Source organism: Amblyomma maculatum, chromosome 1, assembly GCF_055883805.1.
Source record: "Amblyomma maculatum isolate TAMU_Amacu chromosome 1, ASM5588380v1, whole genome shotgun sequence".
NCBI lineage: Eukaryota > Metazoa > Arthropoda > Arachnida > Ixodida > Ixodidae > Amblyomma > Amblyomma maculatum.
The window spans coordinates 96,910,977-96,934,377 of record NC_139344.1 but is presented as its reverse complement, the minus strand read 5'-3'; positions in this window follow the sequence as shown (position 1 = coordinate 96,934,377).

Genomic DNA, 23,401 nt, shown 5'->3' with positions numbered 1-23,401 from the left:
AGAGACTACTTTGACGCGCCGTTGAGACGACGCTAGACACCAGCTGTGTGAGAGTGTCTGTATTCTCTCCGGGTCAGCTTCACTGCCCGTTTATTCCTGATGTTACAGTAAAGGTTGTTTCGTTAAAAGACGCCTCGTCTTTGCTGGCACCTTTGATGCCGTCCGCCGTCCACGGAGCCGCCAGGCAAACGCTACCGAGGGGCCGCGCGCCGCAGCGGTACGCTACCCCGGCACTCGCGACCCAAACTTAACAGTAGCTAATTGGAGATGTTTTTGTGTCTCTGCGCGGGTTTGACTCGGGTCAATTAGGGCGCGGAAAAGGCGTCACGTGCTCCGGCTCGACATTTGTCTGGCCGGCCGCTGTGTTGCTGCGGTCTACCCAGTTCGAGTCGCCGAGTTAGGCCGCGTACTCTGCCGCTCGCTGGGTGAACTCGGTGATACGAATTTTGAGCTTTTTGGTATGCTTTTGGCAGCGCTATCTGCGGACGAGGCTGTGCCGCGCTTCCCAGAGGTGCAGAAGATGGTTGTCCACCTCTGGAGTGGCCTCCGAGGTGGACAACCACCTCGGAGGCCAATTTGTGTTTCCACTGAACGAAGGTGTGTAACCAATCCTTGAGCCCACCCGTTGTTTGTGGATAGAGGCCGAATTGATGTAGCTTTGCCGGAACATATATTCCAGTCGGGGAGCCTTGCTTTTGCGTGGGGTCTTGCCAATGGTTTAGTCCTTACGGTATTGATAAGGCAGTGGTCACTACCGAGGGTTTCCTCAGTGTTGATCCATTCTGCGTGTACAATGTTTTTGGCAAAGGTCACTGAATTACCCATCCGCGTTGGATATGCAGGGTCAGTGGGAAGAGTCAGGCCCAGTGTGTACGCGAGTTCCGCTAGCTTGCGTCCCCGCTTCTCTTCACGCATGTATCCCCAGAGTGTACTGTGGGCATTGAAATCACCCACAATCACCAGGGGGTCCCTGCCCGCAGCCTTTAGAACGCGGCTAAAGAGTGCTGCGAACGTTATATTTGGAGTCTTGGGGGGACAGGAGATGTTGAGTACGTGGAGTGATGCATCTTGTTTCTTGAGCGGAAGAATTGTCACCATCACGTAGGAATAATATTCAGTGTGAAGGTCCAAGTCAACTAGATTAGCCATATAATTTTTATACGCGCAGACGCAGGAAGAGGGGTCCTGCTGAAAGGTGATATTTGTGAGAGGGACGCCACTCCCTGGCTCCTGGAGGGCAACCCCTGCGGGAAGAGAGTCGAAAGTTGAAAGGTAAAGTCGGAGATCCGCCCTCTTTGCGCGGGAACAGACGTCCCGACAGTTCCACTGGACAATTTGGACGGGGGTGGCCGAATTGGTTCTTGGGGAGCGCCTGATATTAGGGCTGCTCGCCCTGGTTATTTAGGTCTAGGAGGGGATGTAGTGACGCTGCTCCGGAGCCAACACTCGTGGGAAGGGGGGCATCATCCACAGTGTTTGCAGTGGTCCTCACCGTCTACCTCAGGGGTGCGTGTAGAAGTTTTGTTAGGGCGGTCGGGTAAGGGACCGTCGGGCCTGCGCGAGGAGCGCAAAGAATGAGCAATTTGTTGGGCAATCATCGCGGGAATCGTCTCTTGCAATTTGGAGATGGCGTTGACCATCATTGAAATTGGCTTTTCTATGGCGATGAATCGTGCCTCTGTGGCTTCAAATGCGGCCTCCAAACTTGTTACCGCCTTCGGCACCATGAGCTTATAGCGCCCACGACGCTATAAAGCGGAGGCGCTGAGATCAGTGTTAGAGGAAAATAAAGATGTACAGCGCGTGCTCGGAGCGCAGGCACGCCACGGGCTGTTCAGAATGAGAAGCCTGCCACCTGGATCGCGCTTTGACCATATTCATCTTGACCTGGTTGGACCGCTTCCCTCCTTTCAGGGCTACAAGTATATTCTGACGATGGTTGACCGCTTCACCCGTTGGCCCGAAGCCGTGCCAATTCCAGACATTACTGCGCAAACAGTTGCCAGAGCTTTCGTTTCAGCGTGGGTTTCCCGCTTCGGCTGCCCCGGCATTGTTACCACGGATCGCGGCCGCCAGTTCGAATGTGCCCTCTTCACTTCGCTCACACGGCTACTCGGCACTAAACACTGCTGCACTACATCATACCAACCCTGTGCCAACGGCGTGGTTGAGCGGCTCCATTGTCAGCTCAAGGCTGCCCTCACTGCGCGCCTGGATCGCGAGCACTGGGTCGACCACCTGCCTATGGTGCTCCTAGGCCTACGTGCCGTCCTGCGTCGTGACCTTGGCTGTTCGGCGGCCGAACTCGTCCTCGGTACATCCCTGCGGCTTCCCGGAGACTTGTTCGTACCTTCGGCTTCCTCGTCCCAGCCCCTACAATACCTTCATCGCCTACAAGACTGTCTTCAGCATCTGCGCCCAGTGCCGCCTCGCTCATCTGCCCATCAAGTCTTTGTACACCCAGACCTTGCTTCCTCGACGCATGTGTTTCTCAGGCGAGATGCTGTAAAGGCGCCTCTTACCCCCTCATACGACGGCCCGTACCGCGTCATCAACAGGACGATAAAGTCAGCGACAATCCTGCTGGATGGTCGTGAAGAGGTCGTCTCTCAAGATCGCCTCAAACCCGCGTACCTCGAGACACCTCCCCAGGAGCTCCCCTCAGATGTTCCCGGCTTATCTGCAGACCTGCTTGCCGACGTGGCACCCCCATCTCTGCCCCGTCGGCGCGTACATTTCGCCGTTCCGTCTAGGCGGGGGGCCCTATAGCGCCCGCCGACGCTATAAAGCGGAGGCGCTGAGATCAGTGTTAGAGGAAAATATAGATGTACAGCGCGTATTCGAAGCGCAGGCACGGCACGGGCTGTTCAGAATGAGAAGCCTGCCACGCTGATCATCTTGCTCAAGTGCTCCATCGCAACAAGCTTACTCTCCATTACCTCAGCCGCGGGAGGCGAGGGCGGAGAAGACTGGGTAATTTTGGATTCAAATTCGTTAATGGTCTTCCCCTGCCCGCAACTGGCGCCGCGACACCCAGATGACATATCACTCTACTGCAGGCGCTGGGCTTTGCCACCTCTGACGGCGACACTCCGCACGCAGCGGTGGCGGCAACAAAAAGCCGGATTCCACAGTGGTGGAGGCAGACTCGGCAGCCCAGACGCCGCAGTACGACAATAGTCACGACATGCTTGATGACGAGATGCAAGAAATGCAGCAAAGCACATGGATGTATGACCCTGGTAGCGGCAGAACAGTTGACCCGCAACTACAATGGCAGCAATGGGAAAGGAAGGGAAAGAAGGAGAGGCCAACTATAAAGGCAGCAAGCTCCGAGGTTGAAACGCCGTTATCGCAGCAAACTAGTCCAGCGAGCGCGACAAAGGCGCAGCGTAAGAGGTCCATTTATCCACTCCTACCAATGGACGACATTAAGGTTATCTACCGACCGCAAGCAGGGCTTCAACTCTCCACGTGGACTCAACTTACAATCACACACGCCATTGGAAAAGCCAGCGGACTCACCCAGCGTGACTTCTTTCACAACATACGAGTCCAAGTCCAGGTTCCCGAAAACATCATCATCGCCAGTACAGCCAACAAGACCATGGCATATAAAGTGCTCAACAAGATCGCAGAACTCGAACCGGGCGGGAAAAATATAAGGTCAAGGCAAATATTAAAACGCCAGAAGGACTCAGCAAAGGCGTTATACACAATATCCCACCAAACACTACCAGCGCTGAAATCCTAGCGAGCCTCGGCGTACCAGCAAGATACAACGTCCTTGCGGCGCGCATGCTGGGACAGTCCTCGACCGCCCTCATCTATTTTGAAGGACCGCATGTGCCGTTTAACATTATCTTTCAAAGTAATGACTTCGGGTGCTACCCTTACAAAAAGTCAATTGAATACTGTAGATCGTGCGGCAACCTGGGGCACCGGCAGGACATCTTCCCAGACCCGCAGCGAAATTTCTGTCCCCACTGTGGCGAAGCCAATCAACCCCATGATCATAACTGCCAACCTAAATGCAAGCTATGCCAACTCCGACATGAAACCGCCGGCCGAGACTGCAAGAAAAAACTCAAACCCAATCCCCCCCCCCCCTCTCCACAACACTACGACGAGCAACGCTAACCCTACGACGGCAAGCAAACCTTCCACCGCAAGATCAAGAAGCACCTTAAGGTTGCAGAAAGATAGCCGGTCTGACTCCTGCTCACGCTCCCAAATCCAAAAAGGTCAGCTACGCAACCACTGCAACTGGTGGGCAGTCCGACCGTGAAGAGAACAAGATCTCCGACGAGATACAAGCCAAATTACAGCAACAGCAAACACTCATCGATAAGCTTCTTAACAAATGCAAGGAACAAGAGGTCATTATAAATGGCTCCAGAGCAAAAGCACAAGCTGCCAACCCACCAGCACTGACAGAAGAACGCGTCAAGGAACTTATCAACGAAGGAATCGAGAAAGCCCTCACACCTCTGGCACAGCAAATTACGCAGCAGGTGACGCAGCAGGTCATGCAGCACATGACCCAATTTTTAAGTCATGATACACAGAAAATCAACGCAACCCTCCAAGACTTCCACATGCATGTTCAAAGAAACTGCATTACCCAAGCTGACCTCGAACAGATTCTCGGTAAACAGGAGAAGGCCCGCAAGAAGGCTAAAACAGACGCAAACGAGGCGGGTGCCACCTTCGATTGTAAACAAGATGGATCCCAACAATAGTGAATGAAGAACACCGCCACTAAAATTGAAAATATGGCAGTGGAACTGCAGATCTTTCCGACCAAAAAAAACAAAACCTTCTTCAACTAGCTGACCAAGATAAACCGGACACAATAGCTTTACAGGAAACCCACACCAATTCACCTGGTATTCGAGGATATGAAACATATACTCCTGATAGTACAGGTCGTATAGCCATTTTGGTACAGAAATCTCTCAATGCACAACAGCACCACGTGAGCAGCCTCATTGAGCACACCTTTGTTTAAGTAATCCCTAACAGGAAGAGTGAGCAAAGCCTGTTCGTCCTTAGTCTGTACAGTCCTTCCAGAGATCCCCTGGCAAGCTTCGATGCCCTTATGCGGGAAGTGGACCGGTTTACACAAGGGCACAAGCTTATTTTGGTAGGATATTTCAACGCCCACCACACTGCTTTGGGATACATCAAAACCAACAAAAAGGGTGTCCGGGTGCACGATACGATGCAGCATCACCAATTCCAACTGTGTGGAATGACCTCCACACGCCCACCAGAATTGGCAACAGTGTTTGCAGAGACACAAATCCTGATTTGACGTTCACCAGGGGCACCTCTCAAGTTACGTGGAACAGGCTCGAACAGACTCTTGGCAGTGATCACCGCATCATACAAATTGAAACTACCCATAAGAAGACACCGCTTCGCATCGGCGAAGCTCGCTTTACGAACTGGGATGCTTTCAGGAAAGACACCGCACCCCCATCCACCGTCGACCTCGAAGACTGGATCAACTCCTTAGTAGAAAAGGTCGAACGTCACACGAAACATAACCAACTCACCACACAAACACCGGCTGTGGATTCTCATCTACTATATCTTTGGGAAGCCCAGCTAGGACTCCTTAGAAGATGGAGAAAACAGAAAAGAAACAGAACCCTAAAAAAGCGGATTGCAAAAATCACCAAACAGACCGAAGAGTACGCCGAAGACCTCGGAAGACAAAACTGGAGCCAGTTTTGCGATCGACTACAAGGAACTCTGAGTACACGTAATACTTGAAACATTCTGAAATCTCTCATCGGCACTACAGAGTCTAAATCTACATCTCGGAAAAACTTAGCTAAAATATTACATTCCCACGATGGAACCGGGAGCAACAAATCCTGAATGAGATTAAAAAGCAATTCACCAACGGAAGTTTGTCACGTCCACACCACAACATACACCCGGCGTACCAAGGAAGCCGGAATGAAGACCTAGATCGGCCTTTTACGATGACGGAACTACTGGCGTCCCTGGCGAAGCTCACCCGGAATACCACCCCTGGCAGGAACCGAATAACCAACAAAATCTTACGCAACCTTAACCAGGAAGCAACGAAGTATCAAGTACTCCTTGAGCAAACCAACAACAGCTGGGAGACGGGGGACATACCAGCAACGTGGAAACATGCTGAGATGATCATGATTCCCAAGCCCAACAAACCACTAGGACTTGGGAACCTACTACCTATATCCCCCACTTCATGCGCAGGGAAGCCCTACGAGCACATGGTCCTAAGCCGCCTCACAAACCATTTGGAAGATCAAGGGCACATCCCCAATACGCTCTATGGATTCAGACACCTATCCGCACAAGATATATCCTACTCCAACTCAGAGAGGATATTGTTTACCGTCTTGACAAATACAGTAAGAGCATCATTCTTGCAATGAATATAAAAGGAGCATTTGACAACGTTTCACACGCCGCAATTCTTCGCAACCTACAGGACACCAATTGCGGAGAACGAGCATGAAACTATGTTCATACATTCTTGACGAATCGTACGGCCACCATAAGCCTGGGGAATCTCAAGACGGACAAATTCCTGGTAGCGGACAAAGGCACCCCGCAAGGCTCTGTTATATCGCCCCTCTTATTTAATATCGCTATGATGAAACTCCCGAAGGATCTAGATAAAATCAACGGCATACGACATGCTCTATATGCCGATGATATAACAATATGGATTCGAGGCGGCTGCCCAGAATAGCAACAAGACGCCCTTCAGGAAGCCGTCGACTGCACGAATAACTACCTAAGAAATTGCGGACTCATCTGCGCACCAGAGAAATCTGAACTCCTGGTTCCTAAAGCCAGAATTCGAGGAAGACCACCAAAAGATGACATTCCTGATCCAGAAATCTTTCTTGACGGAACCCCTATCCCTCAAGTCTACTCTCTTCTCATTCTTGGCCTAAACATCCCGAAAGATGGATCAGGGTCTACAACACTCCCGAGACTTCAGGCTACTGTTACTCAAGTGGCGCACCTGGTTCGCCGCGTGGTTAGCAGAAGACACGGTATGAAAGAACAAGATACCGTCCGCATCATCCAGGCTCTCATAATAAGCCGCATAACATACGGAACACCATAGTTAGATCTAAAGAAAGCAGTAGTGGAAAAACTCAATACTCTCATCCGTAAAGCCATCAAAATCGCCACCGGTATATCCGAACGTGCATCTATGAAACGCCTCCTCCACCTCGGCCTTCATAACACGTGAGAGGAGCTTGCCGAGGTTCACAAAGTAAATCAATTAAATGCTTAAAACTAACAGAAACTGGACGTGCAACCCTCAAGAAACTGGGATACAAAGAGGGTTTAGAACAAATAAACACCATGCAGCGCATCCCAGACGAAACCTGCTCATACATCAACGTAGCCCCCATCCCGCGAAATATACATACAACAAAGACCGGCGCTTAAGAGTTCGGGTCCTGAGCAAAGCGTACGGAACAAATTCGTAAACGAGATACCCTGGTAGACTAGTCCACTTCATTAGCGTCATAGATTCCACATTTACAGAAAAGACCACTGCAACTATTCCAACAAATGACACTGACGCAGCCGAAGAGGCCGCAATTGCATTGGCAGTCTCGACGAGCAAAGAACACGTCGTCATTCTCACTGATTCATAGTCCGCACGCAGAAACTACCAAAAGGGAAGAATTTCCAGCATAGCACTTCAAATCCTCCGTCGCACCACAACTCATCACCTCCCAGATACCTACATCATATGGACTCCGGGACACACTCACTTGGAAGGAAACGAGGCCGCCAACGTCTCAGCCCGAGGATATGCTAACCGGGCACCACGTCCAGAGGGATTTCGGAGCACACATGATGCACCCAAGAAATATACTGACATCCTCCTGAAGTTACAGACTTGACAGAAGAAAATATTCCCCGCCTCACAAGAAACTCAGCAGAGAAGAAGCAGTCACCCTCAGAAAAATCCAAACCAACAGCCACGTCCACGGCACCTTATTACACAGAATCTCGCCCACCACCTACAGATATGAATGCGCATTTTGCAACTTTTCGATGGAGGCGAAAAGCAAGGTGCCCGTGTGCTGTGCGATGTCAGTGCACGTTAAAGAACCCCAGGTGGTCGAAATTTCCGGAGTCCTTCACTACGGCGTCTCTCATAGCCTGAGTCGCTTTGGGACGTTAAACCCCACAAACCAACCAACCAAACACTCTACAACATATGGTGTGGGGATGCAAGGGACCAACTGGTACTATAACCACCATGGCCATGACCGAAGAGCAGTGGGAGACTGCTGTCAAGCCCCAGCCTGGAGGATCAGCGTAGCCTGGTCAGCCGAAATCGGGAGATGGCTCGGGTCCACGGCTTCCTGGACTGAGGAGGCTGCCCACCTAGAGCTGAATATTTCACGCCTGCTCGTAATAAATGTTTGTCGCTCTCTCTATCACTGACGGCGCCGCCGACTCCGCTGCTTGGCTTGTTTCGTCCTCGCGCAACTGCTGCAACCTTTACGACTCCGCTCGTTTTGAATTAGAGCCGTCTGCGTAGGTCGTCTGCGTAGCATAGCGCTGTGAACTCTCTGCGAAGGCTTATCGGCCAAAGCCGCGATTTTTCGCCGCGGTTATTTTACTCTATGCATCTCATTCCTGCTGGCTCTCCGCCCCTTCGTTAAACGAGAGACTTGTCTGCGTGCAGCTCCAGTTCCATGGACCCATCTCTTCTGCTGATTGTGCTGGCAATTACAGTCGGCGACATCCGCTCTGGTGCGTTTTGTTGAACTTACCTTCATGTGCTGTGGAGAGACGCAAGTGCGTTTCGAAGACGACGGCTCTTCCAGGAAGGGTAGAGTAAATTTTTAATTATGTATTTTGGTTATGTACAACATGGTGACATGTGATTACTTGCATCAAATACCAACCACTAGGTAACTAGAATGCATGTATTTGCTCTATGTTTTGTGGGCGATTCCTCTGCCCGAGGGATGCGCAAGACAAATACACAGCGGGCCGTGTAACAAACATCTTTAATCTCACGTCCAGAAGGGGTTCGTCCAAGGCGGTGCGGGGTCGTCGTCCGGGAGGGCAGGCCGCGAACCGCGGGTCGTCTCCGTAGTGAAGAGCCAGGAGCGAAGAGCAAGAACGAAGAGGGCGAGACGGCGGCGCGTGCCTTCCTTTATAGCCCCCTCGCGCGGGACCGGTTATCCCCGAACGAGCGGGGAGAGGGAAACGGGCAGCACGCAGGGAGTATTGGGAAGTGGCGCGGCCTTTGAATGCGCGGCGCGCCACGGGCCCTAAACATAAATGGCGCAGGGCCCCACAGTTTCTACATTGCTTTGATGGTATGGAATGCGTAGAATGAATATGTGCATCATTTATTTAATTTAGTATCAATTGTACACATGCTGACAGAAGCAGGGCCGGCAAGCTGGGTTCTTTTGTGGTGATAAAGCAAGCATGCAAGATTACAGTGTTAGCGCAGAACACAGAACACTTCTGTAAACTTTTGGCTATGTAAATATACGGACGCGGATGCTCTTTCCCGCTCGCGATTGCCTAGTGATACCTCGTCTGACCACGTGTGTGATTACGATTTGTCGACTCTTACCACTGTCGACATGGTTACCGAGCAGCGGAATGACCCGTGGATCAGTGCACTTTTGCATTTTCTTTAAAGTCCTACTTCCGGTCATTCATCCAAAGCGCTCGTCCGGCAAGCCCACCACTTCTTCGTGACGGTCTTCTCTATCGCCGCAATTATTTGCTTGATGGACGGAAGTGGCTTCTAGTTATCCCGCGTAATCTCCGCGCCGACATTTGTGCTGCGTACCATGTTGACCCACAGTGTGCACACGGTGGCATATTGAAAACCTACGTCTGCGATTTTATTGGCGTGGAATGTACCGCTTTGTACGACATTTTGTGCGCGCTTGCGAATCTTGTCAATGCCGAAAAACTCCTCAGTCCCCCGTTCCGTTGCAGCCGTTACCCTGTCCTGCTCGTCCGTTTGACCGCGTTGGCATAGATCTCTATGGCCCTATTCCTACTACTCCCGCTGGAAACCGGTGGATTATCGTGGCAGTAGACCACCTTACTCGCTACATTGAAACGTGCACCATTACCCTCTGCCTCCGCAAGAGACGTTGCTTTGTTTCTTCTCAACAACTTGATTCTGCCACGGGACTCCGAAGGAACTACTCAGTGACCGCAACGCGTTTTCTTGTCCGAAACTCTTGAGGCCCTTCTGAAAGAATGCCGCATCATTCACCGCACCGCAACTTCTTACCACCCTCAGACGAATGGCCTGACTGAGCGCTTCAACCGTACTCTGAGTGACATGCTGACCATGTACAGGGGGGGGGGGGGGTCAAAAGTTCCCAGGCCACAGGGTCTGCTTCTGAGCAGTATAGCCAGGCAGATATACGACGGCCCCAAATCTCAAAATACATGTGGAGGGTAGAAGAAGCATTATTCTAACCTCTGAGATAATTTATAGCTTTAATGGGATCTCACGTGTCAGAATATACTGACCAGAAGCAAAACCTGCGGCCTGGGAACTTTAGACCCCCCCCTGTACGTCAACGACGCTCATTCCAACTGGGACCAGGTTCGTTACTTCGTAACCTGCGCGTACAACACTGCGATACAGACCACCACTGGATTTTCTCCCTTCTATCTTTACGGGCGCGAGCCAACCTGCACAATGGACGCGCTTTTTCCCTACCGCCCTGATGTTTCTGAATCGACGCCACTTTCGGACGCCGCGCAGTACGCAGAAGAATGCCGTCAGATCGCTCGTTCGCTTACAACGGAAAACCAGTGGCAAAAAACACACCACCGCGACACCGGCGAGCCTGCTATAATATGCACCTAACTCCCTGGTGTGGCTCTGGGTCCCTGCCAGAACTACCGGCCTTTCAAAGAAGCTTCTTGCTCGATATCACGGTCCATACCGAGTCCTCCAACAAACGTCTCCTGTTAACTACGTAGTTGAGCCTGTTACGCCCTCTGCGGACTTGCGTTGTCGTGGACGCGAAACAGTTCATGTGAACCAAATCAAGCCCTACGATCCGCCTGTCCTTTCGGCTCCATAAGTCGCCAGGATGGCTCCTTTTCTACCCGGGGGGGAAATTTAGTGTGGTAATCTTTTTCATCCATGCATCACGTGCTGGCGCACTCTAGGACGAAGAAGGTGGTCGCTGCCTTGCTGATTCGCCACGCCTGACGCTCCGCTGCGAGTTCCTCCCGAGTGGCTGGATCCATATCTGGTCTTACTGAATAAACACATCCCTACTTTAGGCCTCTTTATGCTGGCCTGCATGCTTTGAACCGGTGACAACGAAGCCTATTGAAACGAATTGGAAGTCCGTCATTTGTTCGTGTCACTGATAGACTTCCTCGAGATTAAAATGTAGACACAAGCTCTGCACGTAACTTACTTCGAAGTGAACAATTTCTGATCTGCATTTAGAAAAGGAACTATATTCAAGTACTCTAGTGGTGTATATTTCCTGTACCGGCTCTTTATTCTCTTGCTAGCCCATATATTTCGAACGCAAAAGGCATTATATACCGAAGGAGAATAGCACCCTAATAATCGCGCTGCCCCGTGTGTTTCGACGGCAATGCCAGTAGAGAACATGCAAGATTCCAAGAACATATATCAGTGTACATAGCGCAAATCGGACAGCTGAGCTACACAAACGGATTTTGATTTGGATCATTTTGAATTCGTCGCAGTACCAGCAATTCGACGGAAATTTGAGTATTTTCACGACGAGGAAATAGACGAGCCATGAGGGCGAGGAATTTTGCTTGCTGAGAAGACTTTTGTCGGTTAATTGTCATGGCAATGATATGTTAATTGCGCATAAAGTTATAATAATTGACCATTGATTACAGCTCTTTCTGAAGCAGAAGCAAAATTGCGTACGGGGCTTCCAAATGCGAAGAGAGGAGACATTATAAGAACTGCAGAGAAATCCGACAAGCAATTATAATCACAAAAATTAAAACATCTTCAAAATAACGTAGAAAATGCAGTGAGCTGCGCGGCAGCTGACAAGAAAAAGAAAAAATATAATGATTGAATATTAAGCGTTTATTTGACGGGAGGGATGACTCTCGGCCGCTGTTTAATGGTTATAATTAGGGAGTTAGGAGGGATGGGAGTGTAGCTTATCGCTTTTTTACGGTTCTTCAAGCTGTTTCTCGTTGTCAAAAGATAAGCATCTAAAAAGCTCACAAGAGGGTCCAGATCGGCATCTATAAGCTGGGCCTTCAGACTCGCAATGACTGGTAAGTCAAGGTCCTGCCTGGACTGAGTTATGATATTAGGTCGAACGGCTTCGTAACTACATTTTTGTGAGGTGGGCATTAGCTCAAGATATGCTACCAACCAAGCATATGAGCTCCTTAATGCATGGTGAATTCGCTGCAAATGTGGTTTTTGCTGTTCAAGCAATACAAAATCATATGCTAAAAAAAAAGATGGTCAGGGGAAGTTAGGAACGCTAACGCTCATTCCCCCCCCCCATACACACACGCACGCACGCACACACACGCACACACAAAACAGGAATGCCTAACCCTAAGATCAGGTGTCATACCAACAAGCAAGACATGCATCTGCAAGCTGCTATGCGTAATGGGAAGTGAAGTTAAAGGGAAACGGAAGAGAGTTTAGAATTCAACTAAATGAAATGAGTCGAATGTGTGAAGGCTAAGGTTAAATCATGCCAAGCCATTTTGCGATAGCGTTTAAATTCACGACGTAATCGCTCAATGAAACTATTTCAGCATTCAGACTTCTCTGCAATACACGGGGTGACAAGTGGGGACACCAGTACTGCCCTGCTCCGTTCCTTACTTTTTCTTTTTGCTTGCTTGCGGACGTACCCACGCTCCGCCTCACAACGCCAGGCGCTCCATCGCCGCGCTCGATAGGGCGCAATACCGCGCATTCCAGCGCGTTCACACACACACACACACTCACATGCTGCCCACTCAAATATATTTCCCCAAAAAAGTACTTCTTCTCTTATAATTTCTTGTAGCCTTGCAATGTTTGTCTGTGTTGATGAAGTCAAGTTCTGGTTGTTTGCTTAATTTAATTAGCATTCGACATTAGTGTTGTTGGCAATATTGAATTTTTGTTCTTTTTTGGCGCTAATAAAATAACTTAGGCTCATGCAATTCAGTTATAACGCCCTTTCCGGCGCTGTAGATACCTTGAATATCGTGTTTTAAAACTGCAGACCAGTACTAGTTTGAAATTACATTAACTTCCCCTACAAGCAATAAAAATTATGTCGTTTTAGAGCGCAGCTCTTTGGCGCCCGTTCCAGGGTTTCGCAGCGTCGACGCGGTTGTTCCTCGATCGTAACCAGCTCCACTTTCACTCCCATCTTCTCTTACTGCATGATTCAGGTGTCCGCAGAAGCAAATGTGACAGATACTGCGCCTTTCCATTCCTGTACGTGAACCTTCAGAGCTCAAGTGGAACATACTGATAAGATAATAATTCATAAATAATACGAGCGTCCACACCGAACTGCAGGGCAACATGTGCAGTAACCGAGATTCCACACATTCCCAGAGAAACAGCATCATATTTTGATGTAGTTTGCGTATATACAGCTAATTTGATAGTTCGGATCTCTAGCCGATCGTCTCTGGCTTTCGAGGAAGGCCTGGCCCGGATCTAGCCCGCCATAATTTTCCTTTAAAACATATATTGCTAGAAATTCGAACACTTGCTAACTTTGGCTACAGCGTTTTCATGTCAGTTTAAGATATTTGCGAAGGTTCTTTCTTCTCGTCTGCAGCACGCGGCGACAATCTTAAGAGGTCTAACTTTAAGGAACAAATTCCCAGTTGATCCCAGTTGAATTCCAGTTGGGTATCTATTGTTATACAACTGGGAACAAAATTGGAATTAACTAGAAATTTGTTCTTTAAACCAGTTGGACCAGTTAGGATTTTCACCTGGGGCTCTTTGCCGCGCAAAGCTTTTATGGGCCCACGCGCTGCCTCCCGCTGCCTCCCGATAACTTATTTGCTCTCTTCATTTCTCCGACCACAAAGCTTCCTTCATGACAGTCAAGAACTGTTAGTAGAGTGTTTCTAGTAGGAATATATGTGAAAAATAAAATAGTTGTCTGTAACAATGCATACATGTCTTGCTCAAAATCTGCCTCAATGTATCGAAAAAGGTGACAGCACGAGCTGCGCTCAAATTTCGCATTAGGAAGTAACGTAATCGTCGGCAATTTTTTTTTATTTTTTCTGTGTATGTGTGTAAAGGAGGAGGGGAATTTATCAAGGGCGCGACTTGATTACTCGCAATAAAAGTTTTTTGAATAGACTCGCGTGCACTTGTTCAGCCATTTCCTTTCGCAGTGCACACGGTCGGCCATTCTCACCGATTCCTCTTTTAGTAAACTTACAATTAACTCTTCACATCTGGCATTGTTTTAGACAACAAAGGAATATATATTATTATTATTATTATTATTATTATTATTATTATTATTATTATTATTATTATTATTATTATTATTATTATTATTATTATTATTATTATTATTATTATTATTATTATTATTATTTACATTTCTGAGTGCGAGAGTGCCGATTCCGAGCTATGTTCCACGCCATATCTCGAAAGTGAGACATTAAGAAAAGCGCTTCTGATTATGCGTCGACGGAGGCCGTTTATTCGTAATCTGTTTTCACTATATCGTTTGATGCGAGTATCCAAACTTCATACACTGCATGAACAGACTGCCCAGGCTAACAGGTTTATGCGTGTAATTGAGGCAATCTGCATAACGCAGTAGTAAACGGGACACCCACTGCGTTACCTTCTAAGGTTAGAGTGCTTCTATGCACTTAAAATTAGACTAATTTGTTTACAGGACACTATCTATGCCCTGAGAGAACATACTACAAAACACAAGCCAGGTTGTAACGCAAGAAACAGTGCTTGTGAGTAAGCCGACGGCGTTCACACTTGTTTCACAGCAATAACAAGTGAATTTCGCATAACAAAAACGCGTTCACCAAGGTAAATCGTCCGTTCGAAGCCAAAGCTATCGTAATGTAGTTATAATTATACTGTAGTCATGCACAGTGCAACGGCAGCACGCAAAAGCTACGTGTGTGCTGGCCGCTATATAGTGAGCACGACCATCCACACCTACAAGATCAGGCGTCAGGTTGGCGCAGCCAGGATTACCAATTGGCACAAGTTCAGAGAAGCGCAGGAGGAGGACCAAGGCGAGATTGATCTTGATAGCTGGTGCGGGGCGCTGCGGAAAAACAAACAGAGATTTACGCAAGAACTGACACGCACAAATGAGACACCAGAAATAGACGCCCATCTACTCCACCTGTGGGAAGCGAGGAGGGGACTGTTAAGAAGATGGAAGAAACAGAGGCACAATCGAAAGCTTAGGATGAAAATCGTGGAGATCACAAAGAAGGCGGCGGAGTACGCTGAACAATTGACGAGAGCCAACTGGGGCAAATTCTGCGACTCTCTGCAGGGGACACTCAGCACTTCCAAGACATGGCGAATTCTAAAAGCCATCATGGACCCCACCAAAACCAAGCGAGAGGGGCAGAAGTCGCTGAAGCGGTTGCTACACACATTCCCAGGCACGAAGGAAGATGTGATCAAGGCCGTCCACGACAAATGCTACGGAGTAGACCTAGAGGATCCATATCCATACGCAGAAGATTACAAAGGAGACCCAAATCCGAAATTGGACGAGCCGATCACGGAGGAAGAAGTCCGGACGGCAATAGCAAGTGCCACTCGAAACACAGCGGCTGGTGACGACAAGATCACTAATGGCATAATTCGGAACATGATCAACAGCAATATCAAGGCACTGGCGCATTTCATGAACAAGCATTGGGAAGCAGGAACGGTGCCAGCGCAGTGGAAACACTCGGTGGTCATGATGATCCAGAAACCCGGGAAAAAATTGGCAATAGAGAATTTGCGGCCCATTTCTTTAACTTCGTGCCTGGGAAAGATTTTTGAGAGGGTTGTCAATAATAGACTGCAAAATTACTTAGAGGATAGCGCTCAGATGCCCGACACCATGTTTGGCTTCAGAGAAAAGCTATCAGAGGACGTTCTCCTGCAGATCAAAGAAGAGGTCTTGACAGGTATCCCACGCTCGGCAGAACACGTAGTTTTGGCAGTGGACATTAAAGGTGCATTTGATAATGTTAGTCACAAGGCGATCTTAGATGGTCTGGCAGACACGAATTGTGGAACCAGAGTCTACGAGTACGTTAGGAGCTTTCTGAGTAACCGGACGGCGGAAATCAAGATTGGCAATATAGAAACAGAGACCTTCTCCCCGCCCAACAAAGGGACACCTCAAGGAGCAGTCATTTCGCCCACGCTGTTCAATGTGGCAATGATTGGCCTGGCCAGGCGCCTCGAGAAGGTGGAGGGCATACAGCACGCTATGTATGCTGATGACGTCACCATCTGGACGACCACAGGATCACTCGGGGAGAAGGAAGCGAAATTGCAAGAAGCAGCATCTGTCATCGAAGAATATCTAAAGCAAAGGGGCTTGGAGTGCTCATCAAGAAAATCAGAACTGATCAGATTCTGGCGAGGGAAGGGCAACCGCTCTTGCTCCCACAGATCAAGGCCACAAGCTCGAGATCCGGCTGCAAGGGGAGACAGTACCCGAAAAGACAACCGTGAGGATCCTGGGGATGTGGCTCCAATCGAATCAAAGGTGTCAACACACACTTAATCTGCTCAAGACCTCGACCCAGCAGTTCGCCCGAATGATAGCACGGGTGACCAGCAAAAAGATGGGGATGAAGGAGCCCGACACACTCAAACTGGTCTGGAGCCTCGTTATTAGCAGAGTAGCGTGTGCTCTACCCTACTTCAATATGACCAAAGGAGAGGAAGACAGAGCGGACGCCATCATCAAAATGGCTATCAAGACCGCACTCAAGCTCCCCAAGAACACACCGAACCACAAACTAGCAGCTCTGGGTCTGCGCAATACAATACAAGAATTAGCAGAAGCCCAAATCAAGTCACAGCTAAACAGACTTCTACAAACGAGGACGGGAAGACGGGTGTTGGAAAGACTGGGATATAGGACACACCTACAGGCTTATAACAAGACAAGAGAGGTATCGCGGGAAGTCAGAAATTGGTACCGAGTTCGGCCCATACCAAGAAACATGGACCCCCGCCTACACCCGGGAAGGAGGCAGGCAAGGGCAGAGTATTATGAAAAAACATTCGGCCAACAAGACACGTCAAGGTTCACCGACGCAGCCTTACACGAAACCAACGCAAAGAGGGCGATAGCCACGGTCACAGACTGCGAAGGCCGGGAGGTAGTTAGCGCCTCGATCCAAAACTGTACTGTCACGGAGGCAGAGGAAGTGGCTATCGCACTGGCCATTAAGCAAGGAAGAGAAACGGGAGAGAGTCTGACGATACTGTCGGACTCTCAATCCGCATGCAGAAATTTTCAACGGGGTAAATTATCTAAGGTAGCGCACCAAATCCTTTCTTCCACAAGCGAGCCAACAAAACAATACACTCAAACACTAGTGTGGATTCCGGGACATGCAGGGATCACGGGGAATTTGTACGCAGACAGGGTAGCACGAGGACATGCAACCTACCGTGTGCCCAACAGTCTCGGGACAGAGGACCTGATTCCGCTTGACCCTGACTACACCACAATACTACAACACTACAGAGGCTTGCGGAAAGTATATCCGGAGCCGCATAAAAAGCTCAGCAACGAGGAGGCCATAGATCTGAGGCGGCTACAGACGGGCACCTTCATTAATTTACACATATTACACATGATGCATCCCACGACATTCAGAGACGAGTGCCCGTGGTGCGGGAAGACCCCTACCCTGTACCACATAACATGGGAATGCAGCTCACATCAACTGCAAAAAATTGAAAACCCAAATGAAAGACAGTGGGAGGCTTTGCTGGCCAGCTCTGACCCGGAGGCTCAGCTCTACCTGGTCACAAGAGCTCGCAAACTGGCGAAAGCCAGTGGTGCCCTGGACTGGGGGCGCCAACCGCTCGTCAGCCTCGGTTGGAGAGGCGAAGAAAAAGATCTCCGAGCAATTAATAAAGTTCACTCACTCACTCTATGCTTTCGCGCCGCGTGTAGCAGACGACGCGCCGGCAAGGAGCTGGATGGATGGATGGAATATAGGAGCAAGAGTTGACTGCAGCGTCGCTAGTTCTCGCGACGGCCCACCTGGGCCACACTCCTCCGCAGTATGGGGAGCTGTGAAACAGTAACGTTGCTTTAGACATGACATTAAAGAACATTTCCTAAGATTTCCTAACTAGAACAATGCGCACGTTAAAGATCCCGAGGTGGTCAAAATTACTCCGTAGCCCTCCACTACGGCTCCTCTTTCTCTCTTTCCACTTTCACTCCCATCTTCCTCCCTTCCCTTACGGTGCGGTTGCGGTGTCCACAGAAAACAAGTGAGACAGTTACCACGCCTTTCCTTTCCAATAAATAAATCAGTAACTAGAACAATATTCTAGTTCACTATACCCATAGCCTCCCATGCATGGAGACAGGAAAAAGTTTAGTGATGATGCTGATGCTGATGCTGATGCTGATGCGGCCATTTCACTTTGTATCCGCGGGGATCACAAAGTTCTGGATCAGGCCAGGAGAAACGGGTAGAAAAAATTGAGGAGTGAGAGAAAATTATATGCTAAATGTCCAGTCAAATAGTCCGAAGAAGAGAAAGAAGAAATTTAACAGGCTTCTCTGTTGCGCCACCAGTCCTCGAGGCGGCGCTTTGTAGTCTCTATACTGCCCTCATGACTGCCGTAGTCTGATTGATTAATTGATTGAAACTTTAATTTCCACCGATTTAGGAGGCCCCCTACTCCCCGCTCCTGATACGCAGGCCTGAGGAACGGGGGCTGGAACCTCCGCGACTAAGGACTGGCGAATATACGTACATTGGTTATTCGCGGCCTCAGCCGCCAGGAGGACGGCTTTCTGCTGGTCACCGGGGACGTCGCTTCGCAGCAGGGTTACCCAGGCTTCTCTACTTTTAATGTTGTCCCTAGCGCCCGGAGACTTAGGGCATTCCCAAAGTATATGGTCGAGGGTCCCCCTCGCTTCGCAGGCTTTACATTTATCATTTTTTCTCTCATCTATCTGGGTGTGAAACAACCAGACAGGGTTCGGGAAATTTCCGGCTTGTAATCGCCGCCAGGCTATGGACTCTTTATTATTTAAGCTGGGATCCGGTGGCGGCATCAGACGTCTTCCTAATCTATAATTTTCGATTATTTCTTTATAGGTTTGCAAACGTTCGTCCATCGCCTGGCAGTCGGACCATGGTCGGGCGGCTCCGCGTTTGCCCGGAAGTAGAGATCTCGGGCTAAATCATGGGCCGCCTCGTTGCCGGGGACGGACGTGTGTGCTGGGACTCAAATTAGGGTGATTTTGCGATCGATTTTAGCTGCAGCTTTTAGAATTCGGGCGGCTTCTTGCGAGACCCTGCCTTTTCCGATATTCCAGAGAGCAGTTTTACTGTCGCTAAAGATCAATCTAGCCTTCGTTCCGACGCAAGCGAGCGCTATTGCGACCTCTTCAGCCGTGCCTATGTTTCTGCTTTGGATGGTGGCGGAGACGACTGGTGCGCCGCTAGCATCGACTACCGCGGCGACTGCCGCCCCTGATCGGCCGCTTGCAGCGTACATAGGCAACTTCTTTTACTCTGAATTCTTTTGCCCTTTTAACCAGTGCTTCTGCTCTCTTCTCCCGTCTCTCCTTGTGGTATTCTGAGTGCATGATGCGGGGGAGAGGACGGACAATGATGTTCTCGCGACATTGTGGCGATAGGGCAACCTTGTCGGCTGTGCCCCTGTGTATTTTTCGACCCACCCATTCTAAGATGGTTCGACCCGTGCTCGACCTACTTAATCTCTCATGTTGGACGATTCTCACCGCTTCAGCAAGTTCCGTACAGCTATTATGCACTCCCATTTCTATCAGGCGTTCCGTAGAAGAGGAGATGGGTAGACCCAGCGCCCTCCTGACACAACGCCTGATGAGTGCGTCTATCTTATCTTTTTCATTGGTCCTGATGTTGAGGAACGGTGTGGCATAGCATATTCGACTTATTATGTACGAGACTGCCCTAGTCTCTTCGGGTGGTGACGTCGACTGTAGACCGAGTGCTGTCAAAAGCGCCTCCATTGGTGTCGTCGCAGTTCTGGGCACTCGATCACTACATGCAGGTTGGATGGTCTCGTCGGCCTCGCCGCACCTGGGGCACCTGGTATCCAAGCCCTCGGTGTATTTGGCTCGTATTGTCCTTGTGCGCAGCACGCCACTCCGTGCCTCGCAAAGCAGCCCGCTACCTCGTGTGTTGTCGTAGAGGTTTGCTTTAGTGATGGTATGCTTGGCACTGGAGTATACCGCCAGAGATGACTTCGCCTGTGTTTCTCTGAGCTATCTCTCCGTTTCTTCTTCCCGAACCTGGTTGCGGATCTTCTTTCTCCACGCAGGCTGGGGTACCTCTGACAGGCCGGCTTGCAGATTTCCGTACTTTTCGGCCAGCCTCCGAGTTCGGAGCATCCACTTGGTGTTGAAGCATTTAAGTATGATGTACCTGTACACCTCCCTTGACCATCTACCGTCGGGCAGAGCACTCAGGCGACGCTGCATGGCAAGTTTGGCAGTGGTGTCACGCGCTTCAAAGGACGACCATCCGAGGTCGCCCTGTACGGCCTCGTTCGTGACATATCCATGGACCCCCAGCGCAAGGCGGCCAGCCTCACGTTGGCGGACCTCGAGGGCCCCTCGCGTAGCTGAAGAGATGCACAGTACGGAGTTTCCGTAGGTGAGCCCAGGTACGGCCACCAACTTCCACAGGGCCCTAACAACCTCGAAACGGCTGAACGTCCACAGCGCCCTGGAGCCAAGGAGCGCTCTCCTCGCCAATGCCTTGGCGCGGAGCTTTGTTTTATAGTCCCTCAGATACGCTCTTTCTGCGGTGAGTTCGACGCCGAGGTACTTGTATACTGTTGTCCAGGTAATCTCGGTTCCCTGGAGTCGCATGGTTGGCTTCTCGCCTCCTGCTTTAATACTATGGGCTCCAGGAGCTCCGATTTCCTGGCGTTGAAACTCAGGCCGAGGCCTGAGCCCTCCTCCGAGCATATATCCAGCAGGGTCTGGAGGTCCGGGACTGAGTCCGCTATCAAAACGATGTCGTCAGCGTACAGCAGGGCTGGGATGCGGCGATGCTGGGAAATACCATTTTTCATGTATGTGAGGTCAAAACCCACACCACTGTCTGCAAGCCGTTTTGTCATACGGGGCACATAGAGCATAAAAAGTATGGGCGACATGGGGCATCCCTGCCTAAGACCACGAGATACGGTTACCGGCTCCGACACCATGTTGTCCCACTGTATGACAGCCCAATTTTGTGCGTATATGGCTTTCAGCAGCTGTAGCCATTCTTCCGGCATCTCGATACTCCTCAGCACTGCCCACTAGGGTGCAATGGTCAATGCAGTCGTATGCCTCAGATGTCAAGGAAGTCCAGCAGTAGCTGCCTGTCCTCTTTAGCGGCAATCTCGAGGGCCTGGGTGACAATAAAAAGGTTATCCTCGATGCAGCGGCCTTGTCTGAAGCCATTCTGTAGCTCTCCAAGCACCTCCGAGTTTTCTGCCCATCTGCGAAGCCGCGAGTTGGTGATGTGGGCAAAGAGACGGTAGAGTACCGGTGTTACTGTGATAGGGCGATAGTGTTTCGCCAATTTCTTATCGCCACCTCGCTTGGGCACAAGCCGGACTCTAGAATGCTTCCACTCTTCAGGGATGGAGGCTGATGTCATCACTACGTTAAAGGGCCACTGTCCAGGGAAGGCCCTTTTAAGAAAAGGAGCCCAGTGTTTCGATCAGGTACCGGAGATAGTCTGTGCAAAATTCTACAGCGACACGCGCGCCGCAAAGCATCGAAAATACAATTCAAAGCTCCCTCATGCTCTCCTTTGAAAAGCCAGCTTCATCGTTTCCTGCGCTGGCCCGACGGGCCCCGATAATGACGTACGTACCGCGAACGACGTCCATTGGTCCGTCTCGCTGACTGACGGGAGAAGGATGGGTGTCTACCGCTCGCAGCGCACTTTTCCCTCGCCACGGCCAGACTGAATCCAGCGGCGCGCGCTCCCTCGACCGTTTTTTTTTCGCGCTCGCGGAGAGCCACGCCCCACCTCCCGCCAAACGCGGAGGAGGAAGGGGAATTTGTATTGCGGAGGCTAGACGACCTCGGGCAGGAGAGTGAAAAACCTTTGCGAGGGAACGGAAGGAGAGAGGCAGGATAGAATCGGGTGATTGCGGTGGCTGTAACTGCGTTATTAGTTACTCTTTTCAAAAACATTTTGCGGCCTTGCGTTCCAGGGGCGAAGTCTCACAGTCACCGGGGAAGAAAATATTTTCGACCGGAGGGTGGACAGTGGGCCTTTAAGGGCATCTCTCAGGAGCTCCCTGGTCTTGGGCCCTGCTTTTTTTATTAACTGGATGGGGATGCCATCCAGGCCTGCTGCTGTGCGACCATTCATGCGTTTTATGGCCCTGTCTAGCTCTCGGCGTGACTAGGTCTCTGTTTTCGGGCTGGACTGTCGACGCTGTTTCCAATACAGACGTATTGGTTTGCTGTGCTCCCAGCTTAAGGGCCATGTATGTGGTCACATACTGGAGACACTTTTTCTCCTAATAGATTTCACCTGTGATTTGGTCTTCAAGTTCTGTGCAGGTTGATGGTTTCGCCTCCTCTCTTATATGTTGCCAGAATTTGCGTGCACCATCAGGGCCAGCCTCCCTGAGCTCAGTCAGAAGTCGAGAGCTCATGTGGTTAATTTTCTTCTGTACAATGACTGCCGCCTCTTGCTTAGCTGCTCTGTAATTGTGCCAAAGTTCATCTACCACCGCTTGCTCTCCCCCTGTACGTAAGGCATGTCTGTGATTACGGCATAATTCTTTTCGCCTCTGGATTGCTTGTGCTGCTTCTGCATCCCACCAGCTTTTTGGCCTCCGCTTGCCTTGTGTCCTTGTGTGTTTACTACACACCATCCTCGCTGTTCTTGCTATCCATTGTACAAAGTCCTCATATGCTTCGACATCAGTGGTTGCTGCCTTCTTCTCTAGGAGTGTAGCAAGTTTCTCGATGTGGCGGCCAGGTATTAGCTGTTGAGATCCTTTGTAGGCTGTGTTAACTGGCTTCTTGTTTGTCGCACCAAAAGTGAGCCGGATGCTGTTGTGGTCACTGCCAAGGCTGCGGTCACCTAATTCGTC